This window comes from Sturnira hondurensis, unplaced genomic scaffold (genome assembly GCF_014824575.4).
Source record: "Sturnira hondurensis isolate 20B ecotype Veracruz unplaced genomic scaffold, ASM1482457v3 Scaffold0004136, whole genome shotgun sequence".
Lineage (NCBI taxonomy): Eukaryota > Metazoa > Chordata > Mammalia > Chiroptera > Phyllostomidae > Sturnira > Sturnira hondurensis.
This window is the reverse complement of record NW_028076767.1, coordinates 20,334,296-20,350,281: the sequence shown is the minus strand read 5'-3', so window position 1 is coordinate 20,350,281 and position 15,986 is coordinate 20,334,296. Positions and strand designations below refer to the sequence as shown.

At 37.4% G+C, this 15,986-nt stretch overlaps 1 protein-coding gene across 7 annotated transcripts in view; it reads left to right on the top strand.

Annotated features, from left to right (window-relative positions):
- The window catches only part of NCOA6 (nuclear receptor coactivator 6), a 97,114-nt gene that overhangs the window by 21,871 nt on the left and 59,257 nt on the right, over positions 1-15,986 (top strand). For all 7 annotated transcript variants that reach the window (XM_037043912.1, XM_037043911.1, XM_037043914.1 and 4 more), the window contains one exon: positions 11,244-11,349. The gene's annotated coding sequence lies outside the window, so the exon portion shown is untranslated. The remainder of the gene's footprint in view (positions 1-11,243; positions 11,350-15,986) is intronic.

Sequence of the window (15,986 nt, the reverse complement as noted above, 5' to 3'; positions counted from 1 at the left end):
ACACATCAATGTGTGGTTGCCTCTCATGTGCCACCTACAGGGGACCTGGCCGGCAACCCGTACACGTGCCCTAGACTGGGAATCGAACCAGCAACCCTTTGGTTCGAAGTCTGGTACTCAGTCCACTGAACCACACCAGCTGTGGCTCATTGTGGTTTTAATTTGCATTTCCCTGATTAGATTAGTGATGTTGAGCATCTTTTTACATGTCTATGGGCTATGTATGTGTCCCCTTTGGAGAAATGTATGTTCGTTTCCTCTGCCCATTTTTAAATTAGACTGTTTGGGGTTTTTTTGGTTTTAAGTTGTATGAATTCATTATATAGCGTGGTTATTAACCCCATGTTGGATGTATCATTGGCCAATATCTTTTCCCATTCAGTAGGTTGTCTTTTCATTTTGTTAATGGTTTTCTTCACTGTACAAAACTTTTTAGTTTTATATAATCCCATTTGTTTATTTTTCTTTATGTTTCCCTTATCCTAGGATACATATCCAAAAGAATATTGCTAAGAGCAGTGTCAAAGAGTTTACTGCCTATGTTTTCTTCTAAGAGTTTCATGATTTCAGGTCTTATTTGTCTTTAATCCATTTTGAGTTTATTTTTGTATATAATGTAAGAAAGTGGTCTAGTTTCATTTTTTTGTACATCTATTCAGTTTTCAAAACTCCATTTATTGAAGAGACTATCTTTACCTCATTGTATTTCTTGCCTCCTTTGTCGTAGATTAATTGAACAGATAGGGTTTATTTCTGGGTTCTCTTGATGTATGAGGTCTGTCTGGAAAAAGTCCAGCCATTGTTAATATAACAAGAATGGTTTGCACAACATCAGTAATAACCTGGCAGCCAAGGAGTGGACTGGGATGCACATGTGTGAACAGTGGCGACTTAGCTGTACTAGTCAGTGGGGATGGTAGACGATGTTGAGTGAACATGTGTACTGTGTGGCCGTGGCATTCAAAATTAGCTAGTAGAGAAATGAATCTCTAACAATATGTAGACACCCAATATTTTCCTTTATTTCACTTTTGGAACCCTTCATTTGTTCCTTCATTTTGTGACCAAGCTCATTTAGTTCTGTGAGCATCCTGATTACCAGTGTTTGTTTGTTTTTTAAGATTTTATTTATTAATTTTTAGACAGAGGGTCAGGGAGGGAGAAAGACAGGGAGAGAAACATCAATGTGTGGTTGCCTCTTGCATTCCCCACACCGGGGAACCTGGCCTGCAACCCAGGCATGTGCCCTGACTGAGAATCGAACCAGGAACCCTATGCTTCTCAGTCTGTCCCTCAATCCACTGAGCCACACCAGCCAGGGCCTGATTACCAGTGTTTTGAACTGTGCATCTGATAGGCTGACTATCTCTTCATCACTTAGTTGTATTTTTTCTGGAGCTTTGATCTGTTATTTCATCTGGGCCTTTTTTTTTTTTTGTCTCCGCTTGCCTGTTATGTAGTGAGGGGTGGAGCCTTAGGTGTTGGGGGAGAGGTAACCCACGCTGCTGCGTTGTGACGCTGTATGTGGGGGAGGGATCTGAGAAGGAACAGTGCTGTGTGCTCCTCTCTCTGCTGGTTTTCAGTCACTTCCCTGGCTACCCACAAGCAAATTGGGCGCTTCTGGTGCTGATTCCCGGGTGGGTGGGCTTGAATACGTTCTAGAACCCTGTGAAGCTGGGAGTTTTTCCTGCTGCCTCAACCCCTGCAGGTGTTTTCTGTCGGAGACTTTGAGGCTTTATTTCCTGTCTGGAACCCTGGGTTGTGCTGTGTCTCACTCCCCAGTTGTTCCTCCCGGTTTATCTGCACATGAATGTGGGACTGCCTGTTCCGCCAGCCACCGCCTTCCCTGCTCTGGTCTTCAGCAGCTGCCTTGCCGTGAGTCCTCTCTGCCCAGCTGCCTTACTCCACCCCTCCTACTGGTCTGGATGAATAGTCCTTTTTTAACTCTTTGGTTGTCAGACTTTCATACATTCAATTTTCTGTCAGTTCTGGCTGTATTTTGTTTTTAAATTTGTTGTTGTCCTTCCTTTTTTTAAAAAAAGATTTTATTTATTTACCTTTATAGGGGAAGGAAAAGAGAGAAGGAGAGAAATACCAATGTATGGTTGCCTCTCGTGAGTCCCCTGCTGGGAACTGGCCTGAAACCTAGGCATGTGTCCTGACTGGGAATTGAACCGCGATTGTGTGGTTCGCAGACCCGCGCTCAATCCACTGAGCTACACCAGCCAGGGCTGTTGTCTTCCTTTTAGTTGTGTGAGGAGGCACAGTGTGTCTGCCTACACCTCCATCTTGGCCGGAAGTCTCAGGCAAATTCTTAAAGTACATTTCCCTCCTTATTCAGACACCTCATCTAAAGGCAAACTAGCCCTGGCTGGTGTGGCTCAGTGAATTGAGCGCCAGCCTGTTAACCAGAGGGTCACTGGTTCAATTCCCAGTCAGGTACATGCCTGGGTTGCAGGTCAAGTCCCCAGTAGGGGGCATGTGAGCAGAAACCACACATTAATGTTTCTCTCCCTCTCTTTCTAAAAATAAATAAAATCTTTTAAAAATAAATAAATAAATAAAGGCAAACTAAATAGAGTATGAAAATTTGGTTCTAAACTTGGGCTGCGTATTAGAATTACCTGGATAATGTTTAAATACCCAAAGTTCAGGTCACAGTGTAGACCTAACATGACTTATAATGTGTAACTAAAGTTGAGAGCTGCTGAAGTTCTTTCAAAGCATATACTCATTTCATCTCAGGTATTCTGACTTCAGCCATTTTGGAGTAGTTAGCACAATTGTAATTGGTGACCCTATTGGCCTGAAATAAACTGGGTCACTTGACTCTGGTATTTCTGCTAATTATACACTGAATATGAGTTGGATAGTGTCCCTCTGGTGAGAAGAAAGTTTGGTATATGGTGGAAGATGCACATAACTTGAGGTTGAAAGACCAGGATCTAGTCTTGATGCTGCCACAATCTTAGTCTGTAACGTGAATCAAGTCATAATACCACTGTATAGGTTTTCTTTCCTTCCTTCCTCCCTTCCTCCCTTCCTCCATTTCTTTGAGCAAGTTAGACTAATTATTCTGTAAATTCCTTTCTAGCTCTTTTTAAAAAAGATTTTATTTATTTATATTTAGAGGAGAAGGGAAGGAGAGGAGAGAAATATCAATGTATGGTTGCCTCTCATGAGTCCCCTGCTGGGAACTGGCCTGCAACCCAGGCATGTGCCCTGACTGGGAATCAAACCATGATTGTGTGGTTTGCAGGCCCGCACTCATTCCACTGAGCTACGCCAGCCAAGGCCCTTTCTAGCTCTTAAACTTCAAGTCTGTGAACCAGTTAAGGTAAGGGAGAGGCAGCTGGTGGACTTTATGTACCTGAAAAATAGGTGAGCCAGGGAGGCCATGACACTGATAAGAGCATTGTTGAAGGAACCATCTGTGGGTTGGGACGGAATAGATGGGGAAGAACAGAGCACGTGAACAACAGAGCCAGGAGGTAAGGGGGTGGGGTGAGATAGGGTTGGGGAACAAGTATGGGTGCCTAGCCTAAGGGAATATTGTTGGAGGTGGTGGTGGTAGCTCAGGACCTAGTAATGATGTGGCCCAGGTTCTTATCTTACTGTTAGATGACTCAGAGGAGAAATATGGTCAGAGGAGCTCTCTCAGAACAAGGAGGTAGAAAGCAGAGGGTATTTTTTTTCATCTCTGAGATAGGCTAAGAACAGAAATATAATTGCTGGTAGATAGCTGGCTTTTGTTTTCAATAAATAATACATTCACATAGTTCAAAAATCAAAACATTACCCTGGCTGGTGTGGTTCAGTGACTTGAGCACGGTCCTGTGAACCAAGGGGTTGCTGGTTCGATTTCCTATTGGGCCAAATGCCTGGGTTACAGGCCAGGTCCCTGATTGGGGGTGCACAAGAGGCAACCACACATTGATGCGTCTCTCCTTTTCTTTCTCCTTCCCTTCCCCTCTCTCTAAAAACAATAAATAAATATTTAAAAAATCAAAACATAAACAAGATGGAAAGTAAGGTCTTGATCCCACCCTTAGCTTCAATGGGCCTTACTTCCCCAACTTTTTAGTATGACAAGTTTCAAACATAGAAGAAAATCGAAAGAATAATACGATGATGATATTTTGCTACATTACATCATCTCTATCTACCTATCTTTGCTGAATACTTTGAAAATAAGTTGCAGACATAAGAACACTTTATCTCTAAATGTTTCAGCATGCATCTGCTAAGAATAAGGGCATTCTCTGTAAAACCACAACAATACCACACCCAAGAAAAAATTTTTATTTTTTTCAAAAATTTATTTATTTATTTAGAGAGAGAGGAAGGGAGAGAAACATCAATGTGTGGTTGCCTCTCACATGGCCCGCACTGGGGACCTGGCCTGCAACCCAGGCATGTGCCCTGACTGGGAATTGAACTGGCAACCCTTAGGTTCATAGCCCTAGCTCAATCCACTGAGCTATACCAGCCAGGGCCGAAGAAAAAAAATTCTATATGCCCTAATATCTCTGTTGCTCACTTCACATTCATTTCTCCCAAGCATCTAAAAATTATTTGACTGGTCTCTTCAAAGCAGGTGTAAGCAACATTTATGTATTGGTTGTGATGTCAATTCAGTCTCTGAATCTAGAACTGTATCTTCTCCTTGTATTTTCCTCCAAGATTTTGGGTCCTGAAGAGACCAGATAAATTTTGTTGTAGCATGTTTCAAATTTTAGATCTTACTATGTCTTCATGTAATCAGTTACTTTGTGTATTTTTTATTTTTATAGAGATTTTATTTTATTTTTTAGAAAGATAGGAAGAGAGGGAGAAAGAAGGAAAACATTGATGTGTGAGAGGTATATCAGCTGGTTGCCTCTCACATTCCCCTAATTGGGGACCTGGCCAGCAACCCAGGCATGTGCCTTGACTGGGAATTGAACTGGTGACCCTTTGGTTTGCAGGCCGGCACTCAATCCACTGAGCCACACCAGCCAGGGCCATTATTCTTTTTTATATTCAAATTGTCTCAAATTTGCCAGTAGGAACCCCTTAAAACTGGCTCCTGTGTCCTTTTGAAGCCTCCTATTCGTCTTAGTGCTTCTTTCTCTTTTCATATAACATAACTGTTTTAATTTACCTTAAAGATAGCCAATTTTTTTTGGTTTCTTATATTTCCTTCTAGAGTATTTTAATACTACAGATATGAAATATATTTTCTCTTTTCCCACAAAAGAAGGATACTATAGTGAGTGTTTTAGTCCTTGTATTTTTTTCTCTGAACAATATATCTTCACGACCTTTCCATATCAGTACATAGAAAGCATCCTCATTCTTGCTGCATTTCACTTTTATTGGATGTCCTATAATTTAATCAATCTCTGTTGATAGACATCTGGGTAATTTCCTATCTTGCTATTATAAACAATACTCTAATGAATAACTTTGTATGTATGTCATCTTGTATGGTGACAGGTGTGTCTGTAAGGATCACTAACCAGAAATGAGATTGCTAGGTTAATGGTGTATATATATATATAATTGTAATTTTGACAGATATTACCTATTTGCTGATGTTACACCAATGTGTACTACTGCTAGCAATAGATAAGGGTGTCTGTTTTCTCAAACCTTGAAGACAATTCATCATCAAATTTTTGGATTTTTGCTAATCTGATGAGTGAAAATATTTCTTATGTATGAGGTTGAACATTTTTTCATATGTTTAAAGTTCATTTGCTTATTTCCTTTTCTGTGAATTTTATGCTTATATTTTATATTCATTTCTGGACACAATAATTTGTTCAAATTTTTGTTCTTTTTATTTTATGTATCTATATATATGCATATACTTATATACCATACCTATAAATACAGTATACTTTTTTCTATCATGTTTATATATGGGAATTTGCTCTTTTATCAGTAATATGATTACAAACATCCTTCACCTTTTTTAAAATTTATGTTTTGGGGTTTTTTTGCAGAATTCTTTGATTTTTGTGTACTTGAATATATCAATCTTTCTTTCATTTTAACCAAAATCTAAAGCCCACTCAAAGGTTATAAAAATTTCTTCTCTGCTTTCTTCTAATACTTTTAAGGTTTCATTTGTTACACTACTTGTAGTTATCTTGATGTGAGGTATATATAGCTCTTCATTTTTTTCTATATAGCTACCTAGTTCCAGTTAGTGAAAAATCAGTTTTTCTCATTTATGAAATATTAAAATTCTACATGCACTTTGATTAATTTTTGGAATTTCTAGTCTGTTCCATTGGTCTCCCATCCATTTATATTCCAGTACCATGGTTTGAATTATTAATACTTTATGTTTTGATATCTGGTAGGAGTTGTCTATTCTACTGCTTTTGATTTTTCAGTTTGTCAAACTCTTGTTTATATATGAATTCTGGAGTTGGCTTGTTTAGTTAAAAAAAGAAGTTCACATTTTTATTGAAATTGTTAAATTATAAATCAGGGAGAGAATTCATATTTATGAATCTTTTCACCCAAGAATTTGGTATTTCATCCTATTTGTTCAGGTCTTTTTTGTATTTGGATACATTACTGTTTTTAAATTTTTTTCTTGTAGCTTTACATTTCTTTTTAGTTTCTTCCTAAATATTTTGTCTTTTTTTATTGCCATTACAAATGTTTTTTTTAACCTAGTGGTGATCAATTGCATATGTAATAGAATGTTGTTTATACATATTGATTTTATACCATGCTACTTTGATGAATTTTTAAATTTTTGCTGTTTTCTTCATCAGTAGTCCAAAATTTTAAGAATATAATTACATCATCTGCAGATTAGTAGTTTTAGATCCTTCCAATTTTTATACTTTTATTATTCTTATTTAACTTCACTGATTTTTATACCTCTTCTGTAATGTTTAATAGTCTTTTCCCATTCAGCAATCTGCTGACTTTTAGGCTGAAAATATGTATTTTTGTCATGTTAAGGAAGTGTTTGTCTATTCCTGTTTATTTGAGGGGATTGTTTTGATCAAAAAGGGTTGTCAAGCCCTGGCTGGTGTGGCTCAGTGGATTGAGCACCGGACTGCAGAGTAAAGGGTTGCTAGTTCAATTCCCAGTCACAGCACATGCCTGGGTTTCAGGCCAGGTCCCCAGTAGGGAGTGCACAAGAGGCAACCACACCATTGATGTTTCTCTCCCTCTTTCTCCCTCTCCTCCCCTCTCTAAAAATAAATAAATAAAACCTTCTAAAAAAAAGGGTTGTTGAATTTTGTCAGATGACTTTAGTATCTGCGGTGATGATTATATGACTTTTCCTCCTTACCTTCCTTGCATTCGTAGAAGAAACTTCACTTGATCATTACGCATGATTATTCTTTTAATGTACTGTTGATTTAGAAAGCTTTCCTCAATATAAGAGAGATTGAGCAATATAGGAGAGATTGATTTGCCATCAAGATAGAGTTTTCTGCTTCATAAAAAAATTACGGAGTTTTCTTTCTTTTTGTATACTCTGGAACAGTTTTAGATCATTAGACTTATCTGTTCTCTATGGGATTAATAGTGTTTCCATTAATTCTGTACTAATTAATTAGTCAAATATTGCACATTTAAAAAATTTCTGTGGTGCACTTGTTAAGAACTGCTGACATAGATCTAAGCAAAAGCCTGAGTAAAATAGTCTCTGTGGTCCTTTTAATTTCCTTGGTGTCTGTGGCTTTCTTGTTTCTTATTTTATATATTTGGACTTTCTCCCTTTTTTACTCACTAGATTAAGTAGTGTTTTAACCATTTCTCCCAATGAACCAATTTTTTAATTTATTTATTAGTTCTGCTAAGGCTATCCTAATTTCTGATTAATTTATGCTTTCATTGTATTAATTCCTTAATTTTGCTTTCTTTCAATTCACATTATCAGCTTTTCTCCTAACGTTTTGCATTGGATGTTTAATATATTTTTTGTTTTGTTTTGTTTTATTTTGGTAAAGATATTTATGGCTATGAATTTTCTTCTTTACTGATTTGGTTGTATTTAGGTTCCAATATATAGTATTTTCCCTATTGCTTTCTAGAAATCTTGCATTTTTTAAAATATATTTTATTGACTGTGCCATTACAGTTGTCTCATTTCTCCCCCTTCATTGCCCTCACCCTGCACACACCCCCACTATCCCCCCTTTAGTTTATGTCCATGTGTCACAAGTTCTTTAGATTCTATATTCCCCATACTATTCTTGCCCTCCCCCCTGTCTATTTTCTACCTACCATCTATGCTACTTATTCTCTGTACCTTCTCCCCACTTCTCCTCCTCCCACTCCCCTGTTGCTAACCCTCCATGTGTTCTTCATTTCTATGGTTCCACTCCTGACCTAGCTGTCCTCTTGGTTTGCTTTTGTTTCAGGTATGGTTGTTGATAACAGTGAGTTTGCTGTCCTTTCACTGTTCATATTTTTCATCTTCTTTTTCTTAGATAAGTTCCTTTAACATTTCATATAATAAGGGCTTGGTGATGATGAATTCCTTGAATTTGACCTTATCTGAGAAGCACTTTACCTGCCCTTTCATTCTAAATGAAAGCTTTACTGGATAGAGCAATCTTGGGTGTAGGTCTTTGGATTTCATGACTTGGAATACTTCTTTCCAGCCCCTTCTTGCCTGTAAGGTCTCTTTTGAGAAATCTGCTGACAGTCTGATGGGAACTCCTTTGTAGGTGACTGTATCCTTATCTCTTGCTTCTTCTAGGATTCTCTTCTTCATTTTCATCTTGGCTAATGCAATTATGATGTGCCTTGGTGTGTTCCTTCTTGGGTCCAACTTCTTTGGGACTCTCTGAACTTCCTGGATTTCCTGGAAGTCTATTACCTTTTCCAGATTGGGGAAATTCTCCTTTATATTTGTTCAAGTAAGTTTTCCACTTGTCGCTGTTCCTCTTCCCCTTCTGGTACCCCTATAATTCGGATGTTGGAACATTTCAAGATGTCATGGACGTTCCTAAGCCTCTCTTCATTATTTTGAATTCTTGTTTCTTTATTCTTTTCTGGTTGGATGTTTTGTTCTTCCTTCTGGTCCACTCCCTTGATTTGAGACCCAGTTTCCTTTCCATTACTATTGGTTTCCTGTGCATTTCCCTTCATTTCAATTAGTTTAGCCTTCATATGTTCCTCTAATTTGTGACTAAAATCAACCAGTTCTGTAAGCATCCTGATCACCATTGTTTTGAACTCTGAATCAGATAGGTTGGCTATCTCTTGGTCACTTAGCTGTTCTTCTTGAACCACAATGTTTTGGTCTGTTCGCACCTGTTACATACAGGGGCAGAACCTTTAGGTGTTCACCAGGGGAGGGCGATGCAGTCGTTGGGTTTAGACGCTGTATGTGGGGGCGGGGTCAGAGAAGGAACAATGGCACTTGCTCTGCTCTCTCTCTGATTTCCGTCCCCTCTGCTGCTTCCTGCAAGCAGATTGGGCCCTTATGGTGCTGGTTCCCGGGTGTGTTAGGGCTTGTGCACCCTCCAGGACCCTGTGGGTCTCTCCAACAAACTCTGTGAGCCTGGGAGCTTCTCCCAGCACCTCTACCCCAAAAGTTTTTCCACTCGGTGCTTTTAGACTTTATTTCCCGGTGCTGGGGCCCTGGTTTGCGCTATCTGTCTCACTGCTCGCTCCTCTGCCTGGTTTATCTGCATGCGAATGTGTCACCTCGGTCAGCCAGCCGCCCCACTGTCACTGGGTCTGCCCATTGCCACCCCACACCTGCGATCCGCCAACTGCTACCTGTGTGCCTGGATCTGTCTGGCCACTTTTTCCTGCACGACCCACTCCGCCAGCCGCTGACTTCGCCCCTCTTACCCGTCTGGCTGAATGGTTCGTTGTTGTCGGACTTCCATACAGTTCAATTTTCTGTGTTTTGGTTGTGCTTTCATTACTAAAAATTTGTTGTCTTTAAACTTGATTGTGTGAGGAGGCACAGTAGTGTTTCCACCTATGCCTCCATCTTGACCAGAAGTCCACAAGATCTTGCATTTTTTAGCACAAATCCAATGTTTTGTTGTTTTAGGGTAGAAAGTCCTTTGTATTTTATTTTATTTTAAGTTTATAATTTTTGTGCATGGTCATCAGAGTATTTGACTATCCTATTGTTACTTTTTGGATCTATTGAACTTTTCTTTAAAACTTTTCTTGAAGGTTAATTTTTATTAATGTTCCACGGAGACTTAACAGTGGCTGTTTTTCTAATTAAACAATAATAAAGGGGTAGTTTTTCCCTAATTATTTATTAATGCTTAGTACATATATTCATCTAAAATTTTGAGATTATAAAATCAGTAATTGCCAATAATTAAAAGCCATAACAGCCAAGTTGAAGACATTGTATATAGATAGTATCTTTTTTATTTTTTCAAGGGCATGCTTACTGATTTTAGAGAGAGGGGAATGGGAGGGAAAGAAAGGAAGAGAGACATCAATGTGAGATAGGTAAACATTTGTCAGTTGCCTCTAATACATGCCACACCCAAGACCAAACCCACAACCCAGGCATGTGCCATCACAGGGAATCAAACTTGCGACCCTTCATGGGACAACACTCCAATCAACTGAGTCACACTGGCTAAAGTCAGATAAGTAGTATTAAGTAGGAATTTTTTTTGAAGTATACCAGTATTATGTACTTGCTATGCATAATTTCTGTGTGTATAACGAGGAATACTTTAGAACTTAAACTGAAAATTTAATGAAGAATGAAATGTGTAGGTATTGGACATAAAGTAGGAAAAAACTTACATCTGTACTTTTTGATGTTTAAAAATGAATTTTGAAATTCTGTTAGAAGTGAGTCTGTTATTTAGTGTGTATACAAAATATTTTGGTTTTGGCACCAAGTATCTGCAAACAGTGTGGCATGATATTAATTTATTTTAGTTTGATGGATGCATAAATGACAGTATAGGGAGGGCTCTAATGCTTAGGGTCTAAGTTTCATGATTCTTAAGTGAAACTGGTATAAGTATCCGATTTTGCTTCTATATTCTGAATGCTTGCTGGTGAGTAGTCTAAGGTCTCAGAAAAAAGACACATTTTGTAGACTTAAAGAAAATCCTATTTTAATATTGTCTGGATATGTCTAAGTTGACTTAATAACTTGTGATATTTACATTACATTACATTATATTACATTACATTACCTTCTTTGCAAAAACAGGTTACCTGTGTAACTTTTATATAATATTGTAACTTTCTTCTTCTTTTTCTCCTTTTTTTTTTAGAATTTTTATTTGGTGGTTACCTTGAAATACAGGCCCGAAAAATGCCAGCTTGTTTGGATGTAGAAGATGACTTGGATAAATGATAAAAATTAAGAAAGGCATTTTGGTGAGTGCAACCTTATGTGAGAGACTGGATATGGCTTGGCTTGATTCCAGTCAGTGGAATTACTCTAACAAAGTTACATAGCAAGTAAAAAAACTCTATTTCCTTCATTATCTAGTGTTTTGTCAAAGAAGAAGATAATCCTTCAGCTAGATATGAAAGACATCAGCATATTTAATGAAGCCAAAATTCACTAAGTTTGAGTACCTTCTGTTCTTCTAAAGGCCTTGCTTAATCCCTTTTTTCTTGGGGAGTCCACAGACATCCCCAAAGGCACATCATAACACTTAATAAATGCATTTTAAATATCACGTCTCCTCCAGCAGTACACCAAACCCACTTAGTTCACTCAGGCCTAGTAGTGAACTAGTTAGTCATATAAGTCATACATGGGTTATCTGACTTAATTAGACATTGAAAACTGATGGCCGTGGGCCATATGAAGCTGCAGTATGTTTCATTTGGCCTGTAGAGTATTTTCCAAAAATGTAAATCTCTTTTTAAAAATCTGGAGATTTCACTGAAGGAAGGATTTTAGTCTTACAATTCAGAATATCTACTGTTTCTGGGCCTGTACAACTCCTGCCACCCCTGCCAACCCCAAAAGAAAATAAGCTGGAGCAAAGTTGTCAGTGCCCAGCATAGATGGGTATTGGAGTTTTCTCTTGCCCAAACCATTCTTACAATATGTGCAAATGCATTTGATACCCAATGTTTTTCTTCTTTTTTTAAAGTTATTAATTTATTTATTTTTAGAGAGAGGGAGGGAGAAAGAGAGGGAGAGAAACATCAGTGTGTGGTTGTCTCTCAAGTGCCCCCTACTGGGGGACCTGGCCTGCAACCCAGGCATGTGCCCTAAATTGAGAATCAAACCAGTGACCCTTTGGTTCACAGGCCTGCACTCAATCCCCTGAGCCACACCAGCCAGGGCCCAATATTCTTCTCCTATTTATTTTAGCTGCTGGACTCCAGTAGATACGTGAGTTCGTGATATCTGATGTAGAGAGTAGTGTTTTGTCTTGTGCTCAAATGGTGGCCAAGTCAAATAATTTGAATAGCCTGTGACAAAATTTTACCTATTATTCAGCTACCGTACCAGATTAAAATTTTGAAGAGAGAATTGGTGCAGGTAGCTGAATACATAAAAAATACATATGATATATATATATATATTTTTTTTTTTAAATTTTATCCTACTGTGGTTTGGAAGATGTTCATAAGTAAGCTTCTAAGCCTTTCTGATATCTAGTCAAGTTTTACCTTGGAGCTTTTTCCTTTTTTTGGGGGGGGAGGGGGGTAACCTTTTTATTATGAACAGTTTTACCCAGATATAAAAATTATAGTACAAATAATACCTATATACCCATGACCTATAGTTAACCATTATTAACATTTTGCCATATTTGCTTAATGTATTTTAAAGTAAATTATAGGCATCATGACATTTCACTCCTAAATGTTTCAGTATGCAGCTCTTAAAAAACAATGAGAACATGGTCCAGTATAAGCACAGTACCATTATTGTCACACCTAACAAAATTAGTAATATTTTCTTAATTATCCCAAAAATGTGCTTTACTTTTTTAAAAGATTTTATTTATTTTTAGAGTGAGGAGAAAGGATAGAGAAACATCAATCAGTTGCCTCTCATACACTCCCTACCTGAGGACCAAATCTGCACCCCAGGCGCTCGGCCCGACCAGAACTGGCAGCCTTCACTGTGAGATGATTTCCAACTAGCTGGGCCACACTGGTCAGGGATGCTTTACATCTCTTTTCAAACCAAGACCCAATAAAAGATCATGATTTTTAACTCTCTTAAATATCTTTTAATGTAGAGTACAGTTTTACCCACCTTTTTATTTCCCCCTTATCATACTGACTTATTAAAGGGGTCAACCCTATGGAAATCCTACACTTTAGATTTGTCTCATTATTTCTTCATGGTATTAAGTTGTTCTTTTTTCTCCGGTTAAAAACTTGTTAGATTCAGGTTAGACATTTTTGGCAAGACTATGTCATAGGTAATGCTGTGCATTTAAAACTGTACATAGTTTCTGGTTGTTACTCTGTTAATGATGCTAAGGTTGACCATTGTGTTCAGGTGGTGACAGTTGGGTCCTTCCATTGTGATCTTGCAGTTTTCCCATTGTCAAGCAGCAAATCTGGGATGATACTTCGACGTCATGTGAATATTCAGTTGTGTGTCAATTTTTCACATAGTGTTTTATCTTTGCTAATGATCCTTGCCTGAATTATTTATTAGGGATATCAAAATTACAATTTTAAAAAAAATGATAAATATTTTTACATTTAGATTGATATTCTTCTATAATAAAAGGCTTTTCTTCATCAACTGGAGCTGTTTGGCTTCCCTGAAATATTTATCCTGAAATGATTTCATTTGGAAATCTATTTTATTCTACCTTGAAAATGTAGCATAAATAATATGCTTGCTTTTTAAATTTCTCCTGGATACCACATTTGTTCTTAAATTATTCATTAAAAAATAAAAAAAGCCTCAATAAAAAGTGAAATCAATAGGTAATCTAGAAACTTATTATGTGAGTAAGCAAATAACTGGTAGTTAATCTTAACAAACCCAAAGAAATAGCACATACTCTTTTGCGATGTGATAGATTAGATTATAAGTGAGCAAATGAGTCACTTTTTAAAAAAGATTTTATTAATTTATCTTTAGAGGGGAAGGGAAGGAGAGAGGGAAAGAAATACCAATATATGGTTGCCTCTCATGCATCCTCTGCTGGGAACTGGCCTGCAACCCAGGCATGTGCCCTGACTGGGAATTGAACTGCGATCCTTTGGTTCACAGGCCTGCGCTCAGTCCACTGAGCAATATGCCAGCCAGGGCACAAATGAGTCTCTTGATATAGTCAACTGTAATCTGTTTTCTCTCTTCAAGAATCAGTTGCTGAACTGCATTTCAAACTAAAAAATTAGTCATCATTTTGATATGAATTCTTTATTAATAGATTTTAAGTGGAATTATCTCAATGAAGTTATCTAGAAGTTCCTTTAAAACTTTTTTTGGAAGGAAGTCCAGCAATTTTTTTCATAGACTTCCTTTCAATTACTTGTTTTTTAAGCAGTTGCATAGTGCCCATAGTACTGCTAAACTGGTAATTCCTGAATTCAAATTAGCTGACTTGTGTGTCTGCCAGTAGAGGATTTTCCAAATCTTAATACACAGCCTTCAATTCATGACATGATCAATGACCACTTAGAAGACTATCAAAGTACAAGTTTTTTAGTTGGTTTCCTTCTTTACAATCAAAGATGTTTTTGGAAAACGTTTCTTAAATTTTAAATTCTCCTGCAGTTTTTCATGCAGTTTAAGCAATCACTCTTTGCTGCTGAGCAGCAGCTTTTAAGCCCTAAAAATATTTTAAGTTTTATTTATTTACCTTTAAAGTTCTTTAAACTCTATAATTCTAAAGGATTTTCTAAATGCCATTGTTTCTAAACCACCCACACCACACTATTCCTTAGTAATGGTTACTATACTAGAATATAAGGTGCACTAGTTAGATATAAAACATTTTTCCCCGTATTTACTGATAACAGGACTTTTGCCCCTGTAAGATTGCTTAATGGTTTTTGGAAAGCCTTTGTTCTTGATGTTAAGTGGCTATTTCAAAGTATAAAAGTTAATACATTTTCCTACTTATTCAAGTAATATAACCATATTACAGCATATTTAGTTGTGTTTCCCTAATGAACTTACAGCATATTTGGAAAATAAGAAAATGTACCAGCAATCTTTCCAAGTTAGCACAATTAGTGTTTGCATTTTGGTGGATTGATTTTCAGTCCTTTTTTCTTACCCATCTTAAAAAAGAAAGAAGAGTTATATTATTTATATAAGGAGTTCTTTCAAGTTAGAAGATTTGTGTGAGGTTTTTGTGTTTCCATGATATTCTTGTTTAACACAAATGCTGAAGATTAATGTTCATGCATTCACCTTTGGGTGAAGAATGTGATCTTCGGTCCCAAATTTAATGTAGGAAATAGCCACATGGTGTGTGATCTTTAGTATTTGTACTCTTCAGTAGGCCATAACTGAATATGACAGAAAATGTGACTTCTCTAGATCCAAAAGTTAAAAAGTAATTTAATTCTATCCTAGACACAGTTCTTTGCCTCTATAAACATGTGTTGAGCATTTATTTTCTTTTCATAAAATTTTTTTAAATGTTTCTATTTGTTATGTTTCAAAATCATTATTTGCAGCCATATCATTATTAATAGTCCTTTAAAAGTTGTTTAAAATGGTCCACACATCCCTGGCTGATGTGGCTTAGTGGATTGAACACCGACCTACAAACCAAAGTATCACCTTTGATTCCTAGCCAGGGCACATGCCTGGGTTGCAGGCCAGGTCCCCTACTGGAGGCATGTGAGAGGCAACTGTTGGATGTTTCTCTCATATATACCTGTTTTTCCCCTCTCTTTCTCCCTCCCTCACTCTCCACATAAAAGACTTTAAGATTTTAGGTAGTTCTCCAGGTACTTTCAGTTAGATCAAGTTGTACTTTGAAGGTTAGAGAAGGAGGAGGGCTTTAGAAACCTTGGCTTCTGTGAAGCTTGTGTCAGTATGGGAGTAAGGGAAGTCGGGGATC